Source organism: Prionailurus bengalensis, chromosome B4 (assembly GCF_016509475.1).
Source record: "Prionailurus bengalensis isolate Pbe53 chromosome B4, Fcat_Pben_1.1_paternal_pri, whole genome shotgun sequence".
NCBI classification, from domain to species: domain Eukaryota; kingdom Metazoa; phylum Chordata; class Mammalia; order Carnivora; family Felidae; genus Prionailurus; species Prionailurus bengalensis.
The window spans coordinates 103288975-103306874 of NC_057358.1; positions in this window are offsets into that span (position 1 = coordinate 103288975).

The window sequence follows — 17900 nt, forward strand, 5'->3', positions numbered from 1 at the left end:
AATTCTATCTATCCTTTGATGTCCATCTCAAATGTGATCTTCTTTGGAGACCTGTTATCTTCCTCCCAATTGATGAGTTCTCATTTTCCTATGGACTTTAATATCTCCCAATCCCCCTATGCCTTAGCCCCTCGTAACCACCATTCTACTTTCCATTTCTACGAGTTTGGCTTTTTTATAATCCACGTATAAGCGCTAAGATACAATATTTGTCTTTCTCTGCTTATCTCACTAAGTGTAATGCCTAAGGTCCATCCATATTGTTGAAATAGCAGGATTTCCTTCTTTCTCATGGCTGAACAATATCTCATTGTATATATAAACCACATCTCCTTTATTCATTCATTCATCAATATCTCCAACTTCTTTATTTTTAAATTTTTAAAAATGTTTATTTGTTTTTGAGAGAGACAGAGAGCAAGCCGGGGGGAGCAGACAGAGAGGGAGACACAGAATCCAAAGTGGGCTCCAGGCCCCGAACTGTCAGCACAGAGCCCAATGTGGGGCTCAACAAACTATGAGATCATGACCTGAGCTGAAGTCAGACACTCAACCGACTGAGCCAGCCAGGTGCCCCCAATATCTCCAACTTCTAAATACTGAAGTTCTATAGACTTAGGTCAATGAAAATATTCTCTTCATTTTTTGTTTATTCTGCTTAGAAATTAGTGGCCTTCTTGAATCTATGGATTGATGCATTTTATTAGTTTTAAAACATTATTTGTTATAACCTCTTCAAATATTGCTTCTGTCCTCTTGTTTTTGGGAATCCTGTTATACATGTCAAACTTCACAGTGTGCTCTAGCCCTCTTAACCATATGCTATGATTTTTCTCTTCTGGATATTTTTTTTCTGAGTTTTTCTAGTTTCCCATTTCTCTCTTCAGCCAGATATAATTTGCTTTTAAATCTTTCCATGGTTTCTTAATTATGGTAATTATATTTTTAGCTCTTTGCAAATTTGTTATGATTTCTTTTTATAGTTCTCAGTTGTCTGTTTCCATGAATAAAGTAAGCATGGTTGTCTTAAAACCTTATTTTGAAAATTCCAGTATCTGGAGCCCCTCTGGATCTCTTTCTGTTGTCTGTAGTTTCTGCCATGTCTTCTTGTGCGCCTAGTTACCTTTGATTGTTTTTCAAATATTACAATGGAAAATTGACTATATAAGTACTTTGAGGTCTACACATATATTATATTCCTGAATAAAGGACTCTGGTGGTTTCTGCCAAGTTTCTGGGGGCATTAAAATCTGTATCACATTAACTTAATGTCAGGTTTAAGATTTTCTGGACTACTCGGATGATTTGAAGCCTGAATGATCTTTGATGCTTTTCTGAGGATATGAGTATTTTTATATTTAGTTAAACATTTAGTTTTTAACAGAAGAGTTGTTCTGAATTATTTTGTCTACTTTTTTGCTATTCTCACTCTCATGCAATCTCATAGAGCCTCATGGCTTTAAACATTTTCTCTTTATATGTTGATGAAGACTGAATTTATTTCTTTAGCCTGGACTTCTCTCTTGAATTCCAATCTTGTACATCCAGTCTTAATTTGGATGTTTAATAACATTTTCAAATTAAGCCTGCCTGAAAATAAACCTTTGCTTTCCCCCAAAGCATGCACTTCTTGAAGTCTTTCCCATTTCTGTTGATGGCAATTCTATCCTGGATACTTAGTATACAAATCTTAACATCTTCCTTCTTTTTTCTTTCTTTCACATTCCAAATCAAATCATTTGGTAAATCCTCTTAGCTTTATATTTAAAATATTTTGAGAGTCCAGTCACTTTCATCACCATTATTTTGGTCCCAGACAGAATCTTTTTTTATCTGGATTAGTGTAATAGCCTCTTACCAGGTCTCCCAGCCACCACCTTGTCCTCATATAATTTAGTCTCCACATAGAGTATAATATAATACCCTTTTGACCTCAGAAGTATACCTCATGATGTATTGTCAACCTCTTCTACTACTCAGTGCCTGGTTTTCTCTGCTCCTTCTATCCTAGCTTCTTTGCTGGTTTCCAAATATTCAAGGAATGCCTCAAGCTTTTGGACTTGCTCTTCCCTCTACCTGGAATGTAGTTTCTCCAGACAAACAAATAAAGCTATGGGTCTTTGTTCAAAAGTTTCCTACCAGGGACGCCTTTTCTGACCACCCTCTTCACAATTGCTATCTTCACCCTACTTCAGCCCATCTAGATATCTCAACATTCCTTGTGATTTTTCTTCTGTTTTATTTCTTGAAAAACCATTTATTTGAATTTATTATTTAAACAACATTTATCTCTATCTGCATACATACTATGTATTTTATTTATTTATGTTTATTACTTATGTTTCTGTCTCTCCTCACATTCCACTAGAATGTAGGCTTCACAAAGATAGGGATTTTGATCTGTTTTGCCTACTATTCTACTTGCAAGACCAGGAATATTGCTTGGCACATGATAATGTTAAATGAGTATTTGTTGACTGGATCAATGTTGCTACTCACAGGAAAAAAGAGCAAATTTTGTACAATTTCAGTTATGAGGTCTTATTGAGGAAAAAAAAGCCCCCCCCCCTTTTTTTTGTAGGACAAGACAGTTTGTTTAAAATATAATCAACAAGAGGGGTGGCTGGGTGGCTCAGTTGGCTGAGCATTCGACTCTTGATTTTGGTTCAGGTCATGATCTCAGGGTTGTGACATCAAGCCCCGCGTCAGGCTCTGCACTGACAATGCAGGGCCTGGTTGGTATTCTCTCTCCCTCTCTCTTTGCCCTTCCCCATCACACATATATTCTCACGTACTGTCTCTCAAAACCAAACAAACATTTACAATATAATCAACAAGAAATATTTAATCTCTCAAATTTTATTCTGTTAAGGCAATTGTAGCTGTCCAATTTATAATGAAATTCCAGTGATTATTTCAGGTTATAAAGAAATTTCTAGGTGACAAAGACATAATGTCACTGAATTGCTATCTTAGTAAAAATTCAATTACTCTCTAGTTCTATATGCCTACTGCACAATCAATTGTGAATACTTATTTTCATGTTTACACAATGAAAGACATTGGTATAATGTTTCAAATAGATCACTGCCTGGACAGTGCTTTGATGAACTTGTGGGAAATGGATTTGAACAAAATCTAGTGCCAAATTAGATATTTGACCCTGGACACATCAGGACACTGATTTGGAAGTTTTAATATTATTCTACTCAGTGCTCATATCTTAATATGCTTTCAAAACATTAATTATTGCTGACCAAATTCTGAGAATTTATTTTTAATCCTGATTTTACAGATGAGGAAGCAAATAGAGAAGAAGTTAAATGGCTTATTTAAAGCCACATCACAAATTAACAGCAAGTTGGGACTCTATGCCAGGCACTCTTGTCTCATGTTTCTAAGTTTATTAATGTCATGATCTGATGCCAGGATAATCATAGGAACCTGGGCCTGAGGAACATGATTTATTTTCTGGGGGTGCTGTCATGATGACTGAAGAATTTCCCATTAAAGTCTGGGACAAGACTTGGTTCCAGTTGATTAAAAAGTGGAGCTCTAATTTGTATTTCTGTTTTTTTAGGAAGAGGTATCTTCTTGATGACTTTAAACCTTTTAGATAGAGGTACTAATATAATAGGCTCAATGAAAACAATAGAGTTTCACATGGTCTGATGTTAGTACAATGGAGTATTACAGTTTGAAAGTAAAATTAGAGTTAAAGATTCCTTTTCAGAAAGGATAGAATTAAGTTAGATGTGACTTTCCTAGACAACTGCACACTTATTATACAGATGTGGAGTAACTTGTTATTAATCAACATGTATTACCTTACAATCAAATGTATACCTTACAGGTATAGTAGACTTTTACTCAATCTTGACTTGGGCAAACACATCCTTCCTTAAACTATCGAAGGATAGTTAACATACAATGTTATATTAGTTTCAGAAAGGGCTCCATTATGTTAAAAAGAAGGGCTTAGAAGTATAATTATGCTTGGTTAAAACTGCCAATTTGTTGACCGAATTATTCTTTCATATTTTGAGTTTCCTCATCTGTAAAATGGTGGTAGTCATAGAACCTCTCTAAGGTTGTTAGAAGAATTGAAAGAAGCTAAGTTGAATGTTTAGCATGGTGCTTGGCAAGTGGTAAGCGCTACAAAATTGTTAATGCTATTTTTCTCATTTTCCTCCTCCTTCTCATTTTCTGGGGTGTTGTGTTTGTGATTTTTAATGAGCCTAATTTATTTCAATAAAATAAAGATATTAACAAGTGCTCAAGGATTTAGATTTGACCATAGCACACAGCCTATCATAGGAAAAAATATTGAAAATGACACTTTATTTTTTATTTTTTTTTTCTGAAATTTATTGACAAATTGGTTTCCATACAACACCCAGTGCTCATCCCAAAAGGTGCCCTCCTCAATACCCATCACCCACCCTCTCCTCCCTCCCACCCCCCATCAACCCTCAGTTTGTTCTCAGTTTTTAACAGTCTCTTATGCTTTGGCTCTCTCCCATTCTAACCTCTTTTTTTTTTTTTTTTCCTTCCCCTCCCCCATGGGTTCCTGTTAAGTTTCTCAGGATCCACATAAGAGTGAAACCATATGGTATCTGTCTTTCTCTGTATGGCTTATTTCACTTAGCATCACACTCTCCAGTTCCATCCACGTTGCTACAAAAGGCCAGATTTCATTTTTTCTCATTGCCATGTAATATTCCATTGTGTATATAAACCACAATTTCTTTATCCATTCATCAGTTGATGGACATTTAGGCTTTTTCCATAATTTGGCTATTGTTGAGAGTGCTGCTATGAACATTGGGGTACAAGTGGCCCTATACATCAGTGCTCCTGTATCCCTTGGATAAATTCCTAGCAGTGCTATTGCTGGGTCATAGGGTAGGTCTATTTTTAATTTTCTGAGGAACCTCCACACTGCTTTCCAGAGCGGCTGCACCAATTTGCATTCCCACCAACAGTGCAAGAGGGTTCCCGTTTCTCCACATCCTCTCCAGCATCTATAGTCTCCTGATTTGTTCATTTTGGCCACTCTGACTGGCGTGAGGTGATACCTGAGTGTGGTTTTGATTTGTATTTCCCTGATAAGGAGCGACGCTGAACATCTTTTCATGTGCCTGTTGGCCATCCGGATGTCTTCTTTAGAGAAGTGTCTATTCATGTTTTCTGCCCATTTCTTCACTGGGTTATTTGTTTTTCGGGTGTGGAGTTTGGTGAGCTCTTTATAGATTTTGGATACTAGCCCTTTGTCCGATATGTCATTTGCGAATATCTTTTCCCATTCCGTTGGTTGCCTTTTAGTTTTGTTGGTTGTTTCCTTTGCTGTGCAGAAGCTTTTTATCTTCATAAGGTCCCAGTAATTCACTTTTGCTTTTAATTCCCTTGCCTTTGGGGATGTGTCGAGTAAGAGATTGCTACGGCTGAGGTCAGAGAGGTCTTTTCCTGCTTTCTCCTCTAAGGTTTTGATGGTTTGCTGTCTCACATTTAGGTCCTTTATCCATTTTGAGTTTATTTTTGTGAATGGTGTGAGAAAGTGGTCTAGTTTCAACCTTCTGCATGTTGCTGTCCAGTTCTCCCAGCACCATTTGTTAAAGAGGCTGTCTTTTTTCCATTGGATGTTCTTCCCTGCTTTGTCAAAGATGAGTTGGCCATACGTTTGTGGGTCTAGTTCTGGGGTTTCTATTCTATTCCATTGGTCTATGTGTCTGTTTTGGTGCCAATACCATGCTGTCTTGATGATGACAGCTTTGTAGTAGAGGCTAAAGTCTGGGATTGTGATGCCTCCTGCTTTGGTCTTCTTCTTCAAAATTCCTTTGGCTATTCGGGGCCTTTTGTGGTTCCATATGAATTTTAGGATTGCTTGTTCTAGTTTCGAGAAGAATGCTGGTGCAATTTTGATTGGGATTGCATTGAATGTGTAGATAGCTTTGGGTAGTATTGACATTTTGACAATATTTATTTTTCCAATCCATGAGCAGGGAATGTCTTTCCATTTCTTTAAATCTTCTTCAATTTCCTTCATAAGCTTTCTATAGTTTTCAGCATACAGATCCTTTACATCTTTGGTTAGATTTATTCCTAGGTATTTTATGCTTCTTGGTGCAATTGTGAATGGGATCAGTTTCTTTATTTGTCTTTCTGTTGCTTCATTGTTAGTGTATAAGAATGCAACTGATTTCTGTACATTGATTTTGTATCCTGCAACTTTGCTGAATTCCTGTATCAGTTCTAGGAAAATGACACTTTAAACGAAACAAATTTACAATAATTTGGAAACCAATTGGATAGTTTTCTTTGTTTTATTATTATTTTTTTTCTATTCAAATTTTTATTTAAGTTCTAGTTAGTTAACAGTGCAATATTGATTTCAGTCAGTGATTTGTCACTTACATACAATACTCAGTGCTCGTGATAACAAGTGCCCTCATTAGTACCCATCACTCATCTAGCCCATCCACCCACCCACTTCCCCTCAAGCACCTCTCAGTTTGTTCTCTACAGTTTATTTCCCTCTCTCTTTCTTTTTCCCCATTCCCATATGCTCATCTGTTTATTTCTTAAATTCCACATGTGAGTGAAACCGTATGGTATTTGTCTTCCTCTGACTGACTTATTTTGCTTAGCCTAATATACCCTAGCTCCATCCATCTAGTTCCAAATGTCAAGATTTCATTCTTTCTGATGGCTGAGTAATATTCCATTGTGTGTGTGTGTGTGTGTGTGTGTGTGTGTGTGTGTGTGTGTATACACACCATATCTCCTTTACCCATTTATCAGTTGGTGGACATTTGGGCTCTTTCCATTACTTGGCTATTTTTGCTAAAGGTGCTATAGACAAGGGTGCAAAAATCTATATTTTTGTATCCTTTGGGTAAATACCTAGTAGGAGAATTGCTGGGTCATAGGGTAATTATATATTTAACTTTTTGAGGAACCTCCATATTGCTTTCAAGTAGATGCACCACTTTGCATTCCCACCAACAGTGTAAGACCTTATCCTTCTCTTTATTACCATTATCCATGATGAGGATCATTAAATGAAGATTGAAACATATGTTCTCCAGATGAGTGGAAATGGGGGGACAGTGAGGCATTTTTTTTATCTTCTTTATTTCAAAGATTATGACATCTTTTGCTACCAGATACAAGATAAGAATATAAACTACTTTAATAATCAGATGATTCCAACACAGAAAGCCAACTATACTATCATTTCAAGCAATAAAAGCAATTGTCAAGAAAATATAAAGGCATATTTTAGATAAAAAAGTGGCAAGTGTACCATAACGGACTGTAGCTGAATAGTCAACTGATGTGTTCTCAGAGAATCAAAGTTAGAGTAAAGGTAGAAATGTAAAATTGAGTACTGGCACATTGCTAACACCAAAATGTTTTTTGGGTAAATGAGTAAATGAATTGGTGGATGGATGGTTGGTTCCTAGCCTCCAAAAATGTCCAGTGTGGCAGATATATAGATTGTCTTACCCATCATCTTTTCCACCTCCTTTTCGTGTGTCCTTTAGTACTGCAGAGGCTAGAAAGCTAAAAACCACATCTCCTCGCAAAGGTGTCAGATGTGATTTAGGTCCGGCCAGTCAGATGAAATCACATGAGACCTAAATGTGGACCTAAGTTCTGCCCTGAAGAGAGGAAGAGCAAAAAGTATCCGTTTTGCTAGCGCAAATTGCTGTTGAGGTGGATGACACTGGGGCTGGCCTTGGAAGCGGCAGCTCCTTGATCATGGCAGGCGAGGCAGTATCTAGGAAGCCCATTCCTGCAGTGGGAACTGGGGACTTATTCTTGGACTCTCTGCCCAGATTTTATTTATTCAGCTCTCTTATTTACTCTGTAAACCTTTTGATACCTCGGAATTATAGCAAATCCCTTTCTGTTTAAAGAGGTTGGTATGGATTCTGTCCTTTGCAACTAAGCTTGGACTAACGCTACAAGTGTTTTCTTCTACTTCCATGTCCCAACTTCATCCTTCCTCACTTTTTTATCGCCTCGCCTTGGTCAAGTGCTCCTTCCCTCATTAAATATTCCCTGATAATCCAACCACTGTGGTTCATTTGATTCACTAAAAGGTTTTGTGTTTCTGTTGAAATTTCTGTCATATTCTGTCTCATGAGTTGGTCTTCTTACTCTGTTCAAATGCAAGGTTTTGAGGAAATGTACAATTAAAATATAGTTACAGACCTTTTTGAACTTCCACAGTGCTTATCACAGTGCCATAGGTGTAGCTGGTACTTCATGAACGTTAGAAGAATTTAAATAAACTCACTTTAGGAATGCTCCCTTTCAAAACACTATGTGTAGGGGTGGTGTGTCTATAGTTGAAACTATAATATACATGTTGATGGCCACTCTGTCTTCAACTTAGACCTCTTTCCTGTGCTTCAGATTCATTCTTCTGACCTCTTTCAGGACATTATCATCTAATGTTCCATTCACACTTTATGTTTGTTTCATGTGTTTTGTTTTTGTTTTTAATTTAAATGTATTTATTTAAATTCAAGTTAGTTACCATACCGTGTAGTATTGGTTTCAGGAGTAGAACCCAGTGATTCATGAGTTCCATATAACACCCAGTGCTCATCCCAACAGGTGGCCCCCTTAATGCCCATCACCCATTTAGCCCACACCCCCATTACCTCCCCTCCAGCAAACTGAAGTTTGTTCTCTGTATTTAAGAGTCTCTTATGGTTTGCCTGCCTCTCTGTTTTTATCTTATTTTTCCATCCCTTTCCCTACGTTCATTGGTTTTGTTTCTTAAATTCCACATATGGGTGAAATCATATGATATTTGTCCTCTGACTGATTTTATTTAGCATAATATACTCTGGTTCCATCCATGTTGTTGTCAATGGCAAGATTTAATTCTTTTTGATGGCTGAGTAATATTCCATTGCATGTATATACATGCATACCACATGTATGCATGCATACATGCATACCACCATATACATGCATACATACCACATCTTCTTAAACAAATTTTTTATGTTGATTAATTTATTTTTGAGAGAGAGAGAGAGAGTACAAGCAGGGGAGGTGCAAAGAGAGAGGGAGACACAGAATCCAAAGCAGGTTCCAAGCTCTGAGCTGACAGCACAGAGCCTAACATGGGGTTCAAACTCATGAACTGCGAGATCATGACCTGAGCCAAAGTCAGACACTCAACTGACTGAGCCACCCACGCATCCCTGTACCACATCTTCTTTATCCATTCACCAGTAAACGGACATCAGTCAATCTCTTTCCATAATTTGAATATTGTTGATAGTGCCGCTATGAACATTGGGGTACATGTGCTCCTTCATTTCAAGTTTTTACTTAAATTCCAGTTAGTTAACATACAGTGTGATATTAATTTCAGGAGTAGAATTCAGTGATTCATCACTCACATGTAACACCGAGTGCTCATCACAAGTGCCTTCCTTATTGACCTTCACCCATTTAACTCACTTTAAACCAAACACTTCCCAAGCTATGCTCACTATCTATGCCCTCAAATGTGCCTTTCTCTTTCTGTCCCCTACGCTAACGAATGGCAGAGATCTTCATTGTCTTAGCATCATTCAAGTCAAGTCCCTGAACCACAGCTTCAAATATGTATCTTTTGTTTGTTAGGTCCATCCAGTAGCCAAGTTACCTCCATCTAAATTCCATCTAAGTTCACCTGTCTCCTTTCTTCATTTCCTCTGTATCATTTCTCACATGGACCACAGTCTGATCTTCTTCATACTAGCACACACTCGTCTTGGTGTAACAACTTTCACATTTTTTAAAGTTGTCTTTCAGCTTTACTGACAATTTTCTTCATTTCAACTGAAGTTGAAATAAATGCAGTGCAGCTGCCTATGATTTTCAGAGGTAAATTGCTGGTGTCTGTGGATAATTTTTAGTGACCGTACTTGGAGTTTACTCTCAAGGTATATTGATTTTCATGTCTGCTTCGTTCACTGTTTGTGGTCAGTTTTGTCAGATGTGTTTTCAGCAGTTTTCGCATTATTAATTAAACAAATAACCCCATCAAATGTCATTATTATTATTAGTTATTATTTTGTTAAGAAGTAGAGCACAAGGTTGAAAAGTGAGGACTCTGGGGTCATCAGACTAACTGGATTAGGATCACCCAGGTTCTGCCACGAATGGCCTGGTGACCTTGGGCAAGTTCCTTTATTTCTCTGTCCTTCAGTTTCTTTATCTGCAAAATGTGGAAAATAATAAGATTCACCTCTGAATATTGTTGTATGGATTGAATACGTCAGTATATGCAGGTGCTTAGAATGGTGCCTACCACTTAGTAAATATATGGTGTCAGCTATTATCTTTACTATTTATTAAACGTGCATTTGAGCTTTTAAAGTATCTAAATCGTGTGAAATTCCAACTAATTAAGAGAGAAGGACTGGTATCTTTGGAGATATATATGGACTTCAGTGATTTTAATAACTGAGTGATTTTCTTTATACCTGTGAAATAAACATACATAGAATAACTTTTTAAAGTTCACCTAATTTACTACATTTATCCTCAGGAACATAATGTACTTAGATTGAATTGTCCTGATAACTGTTAATAAAAAGTAGCAAGTTCCGCTAGAATCATAAATAACCAGTGGTATTTTGGGGCGCCTGGGTGGCTCAGTGGGTCGAGTGTTCGGCTTCGGCTCAGGTCTGTGCTGACAGCGCAGAGCCTGCTTCGAATTCTGTGTCTCCCTCTCTCTCTGCCTCTCCTCCACTCACTCTCTCTCTCTCAAAAATAAATAAACATTACAAAAAAATTAAAATAACCAGTGATATTTCTATATCTCTTGCAGATGTGTATTGGAACACGATGGTCTTTTTATTCTGGTAACTTTTTTAAAAGGCAGGAGTAGGTAATTATATTCTGTCACATTTCCTGAGTTCTTAAATCATATAAAGTAGGTTGGTGATTTCAAGGGAAAAAAAGGCGAGATATTTTTATTAGCTATAAGAATAAAAGTAGGCTGTGAAATAGTCTTTCTCTTATTTTTGTCTTTTAGATTAATTTGTGGAACTCAACATCTGTTGTAGCTTATCTCTTTTTCCTCTAATGGAAAGGTGATATTAATGACTCATTTTGTAACCATCAAGATACACTGTCAGAAAGTAACAATGTTCAGGTAGGGAAATGTAGGAAATCAGACACTGATTTATTGGCATTCGGTGTCCAGGGGAGAAGAATACTGCCTCCAGGAACTTGGGTGTGCTGAGCACCTACTGTCCAGCCCTCACACTACTCCTTTCTAGTAGGTGCTCACTACATATGCACTGAGTAAGTGAAGAGGTGTTTTCTAACAACAGGCAGACTTGTTTCATCAGACCTTGCCATGCTCTGAATGAAATCTCCTTAAAGGGTGTCAACCTCCTATTGTTTTGCTTCTCAATCTTGGGTTCTCTGAAACTCAAACAGGGTATCAGCCACCATTCAAGATTTTTCACATCAGTTCAATGGAGACATAGAGTCAAAAATTTGGGTGGCTTGGGGCGCCTGGTGGCTCATCGGTTGAGCGTCCGACTTCAGCTCAGGTCATGATCTCACAGCTTGTGAGTTCAAGCCCTGTGTTGGGCTCTGTGCTGACAGCTCGGAGCCTGGAGCCTGCTTTGGATTCTGTGCCTCCCTCTCTCTCTGCCCCTAACCCACTCGCATTCTGTCTCTGTCTCTCTCAAAAATAAATAAACATTTAAAAAAATTAAGAAACAAAGAACTTCGGGTGGCTCAAGTTCTACAGAGCTTACAAAGTTAGTGACCGATAAATATGTTTTTCAGTGTAGGTCAGTAATAGAAAGAAGATTTTTCTATTTTAAGGTTAGCAGCACAATTTGTCTTTGGATAAAAATAAGCTATGTTTAAGGAAGTACCCTAGCAGCCACTCTGAGAATGAAATGGGAAACTGTCCCCCACCCTCTATCACCCTCGTCTCCCTCATTTTCAAGTGGGCTTGGCCAAGATAAGATAGACAGATCAGGAGGGGGCTGTGTTGCTTGCTTAGTATACTGAACTGAACTTTTGAGTTTTTGAAAGAAGACTGAAAGAGACTCTTGAGAGGGAGGAAATTAAGAGAAACATTTAGATCAGCACTGTCCATGAAAAGCATGATGTGAGTCATCCATACACTTTTTTTTAAAGTTTATTTATTTTTGAGAGAGGGAGAGAGAGACAGAATGCAAGCGGGGGAAGGGCAGAGAGAGAGGGAGACGCAGAATCTGAAGCAGGCTCTGGGCTCTGAGCTGTCAGCACAGAGCCTAATGCGGGACTGCAGGACTCAAACCTACAGGTGGTGAGATCATGACCTGAGCCAAAGTTGGAGGCTTAACTGACTGAGCCACCCAGGCACCCCCAGCCATATACTTTAAAATTTTCTAACAGCTAGGTTAAAAAGTAAAGTGAAACAGGTGAAGTTAATTTTAGTGATATATTTTACCTTGACAGCATGTCCCAATTTGGACTAGCCAAATTTCAAGAGCTCAGTGGGCACATGTGGCTAGTAGGTTACTCTATTGGACAGCACAGAAATAGTGAGAGGACCCCCAACATCATAGCCAGAGTCTGGAGTCCTGTGAGAAGACAGGCAGTTAGAGTTCCAAGTGGTGGGAATGGATGAGGACTCTGAACTTAACATTTTTCATTTGTTTTCTGCGTTGTTCTGAGATGTCAGATACCCCCGCCTCGCCATTATCCCTATGTGTTTGGTAAGATTCTAGAATGTAAGATATTTTCAGTGAAACTTCTCCATATCTATATTGGTAGGAAGCACTATTCCTAGGCATTCACCCAAGCCAGGAATGTAATATCTCTCTTTTTCTGGGAGCCCGTAGAGCCAAATCCCATTCATTCTACAGACTCAGTATCACTCGTATCTCTTTCCTCCGGTCTATCCCCACTTTGCTTTGTTTTTATTGGACACTCAAAAGAAAAGGGGTTGTATTCCATATTTGGACCACACAGAGAACACAAAACAGACATCGGAAGCCAGATGTGAGTGAAATGGCAATTCAGCAGAAAGGACAAATCAGAGAGGGCGTGGAGATCTGGCAGGGTGGCAGGCAGGAAGTTTCCCACTCTGCATTGGAGGGGAACTTGACTCATTTTTATTCAAATATGAAAATGAAATCTGGTGAACTTGGGGCCACTCAAGCAACTGATGATTTCTATGGGAAGGCATGGGTATGAGATCTAGGGAAGACCACTTGGAGTGAACTAACATAGTAGTGTTCCATCTCGAAAGAATAATTTGGTGGCAAAGGCTGACCTGACCTAATTGGGTACAAACCTGGCATGAATTGACAAAAGGCTATTTATAGTCTTTGTTTTCACATTTAGGGTGAGTATTCATACATTTTGTAGCAGATATATCAATGTATCTGATGATGGTACTCCACATAGGGTGTTAACTAACATAAGGTATATGTACTCTTAGTAACTTTGTGAAGTCCCCAAAATTTAGAATTCCAAATTCCTCCTGGCCTCTTGGGTTTCCAATAAGGAGCTGTGGATTTGAACTTGGATTGGAGGTGGCATGGGGATGGGGAAAAGATGACTGGGAAAAGCTTTTCTAGAACACTCAAATCACAGCCTAGAGGTCACTCCTTGAGTCGCCTCTCTTTACAGTGATCTCTGCTGATAGACCCACCCCCTTTCTATCATTAATTGAACAAATGTTCTTTCTCTCCTTCCCTTACCAGCTTTTATTTCTTCCATTCTTTATTTTTTGTCTCCCACCTTCTGGAGTCCTGTAGGGTCACGTATAATTCCTAATGTAAAATTCTAGCAATGTTGGGTAGTAGGGAGAAACTCTCGAATCTAATTAAGGGATGCTGTTGATCAGAAGTTCACCTCAGAGGGTTTTTTTTTTTTTGAACAGAAGAGATTTGATTCAGATTCAGGTCGATCATGTCTGATTAAGTGTGTTGCTTGCTCTTAAAGGAATGAAGAAGGCAGAACAAGGGTAGTAAATATGGTGCTCGGAATTTCGCATCTGTCACCATTTTATTTATAGCATAGTGATTCTGATCTTATCGGAAGAGTAAGCTGCTTATGTGGTATGCTCTTCAGGTGCACTATCTACGTCCTACATCTAGAGATTCTTTCATGCTAAAAGAGTTAATGGTGCTATAAATAGGGGCCCAATTTACCCTCAGAGAATAATTTACTTGGCTGGAGAGAGGTGTATATTTCTTCTGTGTGTTCAGAGGCATCCCAAATGCTCTGACACTTTGTAACTCTCTTACTATAATGTCTGATGAAAACAACAACAAGAAGAATGAATGTCAGTAACTATAGAAGGGAGCTTGCTCTCCCTCAAATAGACAGTCCTACATGACCAGAGTTCATTGTTTCTCATAAATCTCTCCAGAATATTTTTTTTTCTGTTTATCTTACGGAGCCAAACTTCTTTCAAGAGTTATCCCTCCTCTATGTGATACTCATTTTGAAAATGCCTCTCTTTCTATGCAGCTTTGACAGAATAATGTGTTCCCTGCTGAACAGAATGTAGAGTAATTTCTTATCCAATAAAAATGAAAGAAGAAAGCTGTTCAAAAGCAACTTTCAAATTGCCCTGCAAAGAAAACTCCAGAGAGATACCCCAGCAAGTTGGGAGATCAAAGGGTAACACTCAGGGTTCATCCATTTGCATTTATCATTCATTTGAGCAGCTAGTGATAGGCCAGTCACTGGATTTTTGCTGTTTCTAAGGCAACAAACAAATACAACAATTAGTGGAGAAAAGGCCTGCAGCTTCGTGGTAGATGGAAGAAAACTTACAGTAGGTGTTAAGTTCACAGACATCCATTGGCATTGGTTTTCACTCAGGGGCCAAGAAGAGCAGTTGTCGCTCACCTTGGTTGAATCATGGATCATCACTGAAGAGTAAGGACCCTTTCCTCAGAGAAAAGAATGCACACACAACAATTTTATATAACATAGGGAAGTGTATGGATTCTCTGAAGCCCGTATCTGTAACATGGGATGAGTCTAAAAAAAGAGACATAGACATAGATGCCCCTTATTTTTTTTAACTCTTAAAATCTGTTTCTAATAATTATGCTTTGTTTTATATTTGCATCTTGAAGAAATTACAAAGACAAAGAAGACAAAAAGTGTTCAGTTATTTAATTATAGAATTCTGTGTAGCTGAAATAAAAGATAATAGGATTCACAATAAGATTAATTTCAAGATCTTGGCAAGACAGAGTAGGCCAAAACAAACCATCTTGTGATTTCTCTCAGGTCTAAAATATAAGTTTGTCTGAAGACATTAAAAGAAAAATTCTATCTAAAAACATCTGTGAGAATAGGGCCATTTTATTTGTACTTAAATTAGTATTGTTGTTTCAGAGCATGGACTTGGATCTTTAAACATTTTCTGTCTCCTTTAGATGGACATCTTGTGGATGGTAAATTCTCCAGAATGGAGGGAAGGATGGGCATGAGATGTGGGGGAGCAGTTAACTAATCACTTATATCACTGTGAATGGCTCTCCAACTTTATGACATTTAAAAATTAATATTAACTTAAAGAGCATCATGAATTATGTGCCTTATAGAATCCAAACATATGTGAATATGTGAATATTAACTTGCTATTACCTTGAAAATCACTTATCACAGATATTATCATATTTAAGTTTTCTTTACAACCATGTATGATAATTGTCATTACCATTCTTATTTTCTTGGTTGAGGAAATCAAGGTCAGGGAGGTCAAATAACTTGCCTTTCCAATCCCAATTGTGATGGATCTGGGACTTCAATCCAAGTTTCTGAGTTCCCTTCTTTTTGCTCAATCAAGAACAGTACATTCCATTAAGAATCACCTGGCCTTGCAGCATCTTGGTCTGGCTATCACTATCAGTGAGAATTTGTGAAATCAGACTAATTTCTTCTAGGACCAGAAAGGACCAGGGTTATGCAAGCACTAAGCTCCTTGTCAGAGAGAAGCAACGAGAGGTAGGGTGTAGTGAAGAGCAGTGGGCTCTTGGGAGTCAGGGAGTTTGGTAGCAAAGAATGAAGAAAATAGGCTTCCTTACTGCTCAGCTCTGTCAGAGCAATCTGACAGAGTGAAGTTTGATGATGATGTGAAAGAGGCCTTTAGGAATGAGAAGGAAAAAAAAAAAGCAGGGAGCCAGTCAACTTTGTGCTTCATTCTTTGTTAAGGAAGATGCTAAGGAGATTTTCCCTCCCAAATTCCAACTTGAAGCTGAAAGGTCAGAGGTACCAGAACAAATAGTGACAAAGGCACAGTATGTTCTAAACCTAATGACAAAGTAGATGCAAATAAATAGCTGGAACTGGAGGGCACTCATCCAAGAGGAGAGCAGAGTTCTTCTTAAGGAACTCAAGAGTAAAATAGTCTGTGGGTCTAGGGCAATTTATAATCACACGTGACCCTTGAGTGTTTCTAGGACTTGAGGACAGGTAACAAATCCTATCCCCTATTACAAAAATCCAGTGTTTGTCATTAACTTGTTTTTCCTTCTATTAAAAAAATTAGTTCATAAATGTTCCCTGAGTATCTAGTGTAAGGCATTATGAAATAATTATGTGTTTTACTTTTCATATTTCTTTTACTAGATTTCCAGAAAACTCAAGGAGTTTTCAGAATCTGCACAAAAGTCCTTATAGACTTCGCAGCCTGTCTGTTCAGGAGTTTTGCTATAAGTTCACATCACTACTTTAGGGAAATAAAATCACAGACCAATACTCCAAACCTATAACACAGTTGATAAGCAATACTCCTTAGGAAAATTAGTCTCTATGTAAGGCAAAAAAGCAGACACATGCACTAGGTTCCTAGAATTATTAAGCTTACAACAAAAGAGCTCTCGCTAGGCTCAGATGATACTGTCAGAAAGCAGGCAAAGTAGTTTCTCATGTTTATTGTCCAAATTAGTCTAGTTTTTTTCCTTCAGGTAATTTAAGAGATGATGTTTTATTGTCTTCTTCTAAGTAAGAGTCATGGTTTTTGAATGAGGGTTATAGGAAAGTGTATGTTTATTTCTTTTCTGTCCTGCTAAACTGGAAATTGTTCCCTAGAATTTCTATAGAAGGATAGAATGGCCTTGAATTGAAACTTCCAAGTGCACAGACTTAAGTTTTTTTTATTTCAGACTTTTCAGTCAACCTGAAAAACTACCAGAATCAGGCAAGAATTTTGATATACATCTTAACGATAGAGACATTACTAAAAGAAAAGCAGTATGTAGGTGAAAAGACATTTTTGCTGATCATTGTAATAATGCAACAATTAAGGCAACAGAACTATAGAAATTCCAAATAATGCTCACTCACAAAGGAAAGCTAGATTTCTGCTCCCTCCTCTACCTTTCCATGGTACTTAAATGTGGAGGCTGGGGGGGGGGGGGGAGGAGACAGTGGCTCTATAGAGTCATACTTGGGTATTCTTAATACCATTGAATTAGGGGCTCCTAACCATTGCTGGTACCAACATAGCAACAGCCATAAAAGACTTTCAACATATCTATGTATCTTTTAACTTTAGGACCACATGGTATGACTGCTCATTCTAGAAAACTCCATGTAACCGTAGGTCATGTATTAATGTTCCATTCTATTTTATTTTTTAAAAAATTTAAAAAATGTTTTATTTATTTTTGAGGCAGAGAGAAACAGAGCATGAGCAGGGGAGGGGCAGAGAGAGAGGGAGACACAGAATCCAAAGCAGGCTGCAGACACGGGGCTCGAAGTCACGAACCGTGAGATCATGACCTGAGCTGAAGTCAGACACTTAACTAACTGAGCCACCCGGGCGCCCCCTAGTTTCCCTTTTTTATTGTAAGTATTATCTAGCTCAAGAAGTGAGTTTTCCTATTTTTTTCTTTCAGTTC